This window comes from Pelodiscus sinensis, chromosome 2 (assembly GCF_052426305.1).
Source record: "Pelodiscus sinensis isolate ZL-2025 chromosome 2, ASM5242630v1, whole genome shotgun sequence".
NCBI classification, from domain to species: Eukaryota; Metazoa; Chordata; order Testudines; family Trionychidae; genus Pelodiscus; species Pelodiscus sinensis.
Genome location: NC_143053.1, coordinates 122,495,872 through 122,499,397, shown reverse-complemented (window position 1 = coordinate 122,499,397; position 3,526 = coordinate 122,495,872).

The window sequence follows — 3,526 nt, the reverse complement described above, 5'->3', positions numbered from 1 at the left end:
TTTTCAATGTGTGATTTGAGTTCTTTGTGTCTGATGGTAGTTTAGCGTATTCATTAGCTTGTTGTATTATTATTTTTGCTGTTAAATAATTGACTATAAATCAGATATTCTAAAGATATTTACAAATTTTGGCTGTAAGGAACTACAGGCAGTCCCTGGGTTACGTACAAGATAGGGACTGTAGGTTTGTTCTTAAGTTGAATCTGTATGTAAGTCGGAACTGGCGTCCAGATTCAGCCGCTGCTGAAACTGATCAGTTTCAACAGCGGCTGAATCAGGATGCCAGTTCTGACTTAGATACAGATTCAACTTAAGAACCCCAGGCGTCCCCAAGTCAGCTGCTGCTGAAACTGATCAGCAGCTGATTCCAGGAAGCCGGGGGCAGAGCAACTCTGCCTCGGGCTTACTGTAGTCAGCCGCTGGTCAGTTTCAGCAGCAGCTGACTTGGGGACGCCTGGGGCAGAGCAGCTGGGGTGCTGCTGGGTTGGTCCAGTAGCGCCGAGGAGCGGTGTTGCGGGACCAACCCAGCAGCACCCCAGCTTCTCTACCCCAGGCGTCGTGGGCAGAAAAGCCTGGTCTGCTGGGGGGAAGGGGGCACTAGCCGCACCCCCCCCCCCCAGCAGACCAAGGAGACGGGGAGCAAAGCCTTGGAGGATGCCCGCAGTGGGACAGCCGCGGTGCGCCTGGGCTGTCCCGCTGTGGGCATCCTCTGTGGCTTTGCTCCCCGTCTCCTTGGTCTGACCAGCAGACCAGGGAGACGGGGAGCAGCTTTTCTCGCCCCGGAGAACGCGGGCGGCGGGACTGCGGCTCATCTGGGCGTCCCGCCGCTCCCGTCTTCCGGGGCGAGAAAAGCCCCGTTCGTAACTGCGGATCCAACATAAGTCGGATCCGCGTAACTCGGGGACTGCCTGTAATGAGAAAATATAATTGAGAACAAAATCAAGATACCAAAGCACATGATTAATACCGATCTAAAGAAGGGTAATGTAATTAATGCAAACCACTATGGATTTGTGGGAAAAATATTCCATCAGACTAACTTGAATATTTGTAATGATGTTGCAAGTTTGGTTGATAAAGGTAATCATCCTGATGAGATATATTTAGACTTCTGTAAGGCATTTGATTTGGTTCTGCATGACATTATGATTAGTTTCATCTAATTTTCTGACATGGCACACATGAAGTGGAGTAAAAACTGATAGGTTTCAGAATATAACCATAACCAGGAAATATTCATCCAACAGATATGTTTGCAATGAAGTCCTTGGTCTTATGCTGTTTAACATCTTTATCAATGACCTAGAAGACAACAATGGTGACATAAAAATTGGGTGAGTGGTAAATGGGAGACATGCTTGCCAGTAGCAGCTGGCAGCTCTGAGCTGTGGGGGACCACCGTGGCATGCAGGCAGCCATCCTGAGCGCCCTGCTATGCTGTCAGCCGGTGGTCGGGGCAATGAGTGGTCTGTGAGCCCTATTAAACACCTGAGTCTTCAACTGCTAGGACAGGGTCCCTTCGCAGCAGGTAGCCAAGGGAGGCTGACGGGTGCCCCAAAGAATTACACCTGAGTCTTTAGCTGCTAGGACAGGGTCCCTTCGCAGCGGGCAGCCAGGAAGGCTGACGAGCGCCCCAAGAATCCGCAGGGATAGCTTATTACACCCGAGTCTTTAGCTGCTAGGACAGGGTCCCCTCGCAGCGGGCAGCCAGGAAGGCTGACGGGTGCCCCAAGGGTCTGCCCCGTGGAGGCAGCAGAACCCAGTGCCCAGCTCTCACTGCGTCTACCCCTGACCAGCTATAGTTCTTTTGATTGTGTCTGGTTCTGTTACAACAACTGAAGGAGTTAGGTTAAAGCTTAAACATTTACAGATTTATTAAAGAAATTTATAGAACATATGGTTACAGTGGCTATTGCTCTATTTCGTAACTGCTAGCAAATACAGATCTTTAAAATGGTTACAAAGGAAAGAAGATAAAATAATGGTACCAAGTAACAGTTTAATCTTTATAGAGCTCTAATTCTATGCATGCACTAAGACAAAAGGACACACAGGTACAATTTTTACCCCCTTCTGCGTCTCTCGATTTCAGTGTGTCAGGCCAGGATCGGTTACTCAATTCCTCAGAAAGACGAATACGAGGCTGGGCGTCCCCATGTGGACCTCGGGAGTCAATCACATAACCCGACCAGCAGGTAGATGGTAGATTGATGCTCAAAGTTAGTGTGCTGCTGGGCCCATCTTTATACCCGTGGGGTCCCGTATTCTCTTTCTTATCTAAAGTGCCAAATTGTGCTGGTTCGTCTTTGTGACGCCAGTTCTCACAAGGGAGTTGTGAACGTAATTTACACTTGTAAGAGGGAGATAACTAAATTGGGAGTACTGGACATTCTTTACGCAGCAGGTGCCTCCCGGGATGGTTGTGTGATTGTATCAATATCGGTGCTAGCCAAGGGCAGTTTCTGCAGCCTCTTAGTCGACAACTGGCTTGATGGCCCTCTTATCTATGTTTACAGTTGTCCAGGGTCATGATGAGCCAGCATATCCGGGCCTTCTGTTAAGGCATCAAAGTCTATGCTGATTTTATTGCTCTCTGTGCCCTGTGTGCTTCTGAGGCATCTTAGAGGGGCAAGCAAGATGCATGTGGCAGGGGGTTCCTGTCTGGCTACATAAGCCACCAACTAGGAGCTTGCTATGGTAAGTGCCTCCCAGCAAGGGCCAGAGCCTGTACCTTGCACCCCCTCCTGCACTGCAACCCCCTGCCCGAGGTCAGAATCCCCTCCCACACCTAATCTCCCTCCCAGACCGCTCTCCAGCACACCAATCCCTGCCTAGAGAACCCTTCTGCACCCAAACTCCATCCCACTCCCTCCATTAATATAATAAAGTGCAGCCTATGAATACCTAACAAAATTCTTTGAGTGGCCCTTCTGCAAAGACTGGTGGCCCAGTCTACACTTAAAAATGAGATCAATCTAGCTGAGCTGCTCAGAGCTGTGAAAAGAATCAGCATTCACAGTTAGGTCTACCTAACCGCCTCTGCTCCACCTCACGAATATAACTAGGGCAAAGAGGAATTCACCCATAGACCTCACCTCCTCTGCTTCGAGAGATGTATTCCCCTGCATCAATGAGGAAAAAAACTTTCCATTCATGTGGGAAGTATTTACCCTATGATGCTACAGCAGCAGTGCTGTAACAGCTCTGGGGTAATGTAGACGTGGCATAAAGACTGTGGGTACAGCTACACTTGCACCCTCTTTCGAGAGAGGGATGCAAATGTAGACATTCAAAATTGCAAATGAAGCCAGGATTTAAATATCCCGTGCTTCATTTGCATATTTGCATTATGGCGCTATTTCGAAAAAAGAAACCTGTCTAGACGCAATTATTTCGGAAGAAAACCCTTCTTTGGAAATAACTGGTAATCCTTGTTGTAGGAGGAATAACAGTTATTTCAGAAGAAGGGTTTGCTCCCAAAATAACTGCGTCTAGGCAGCATTTCTTTTTTTGAAATAGTGGTATT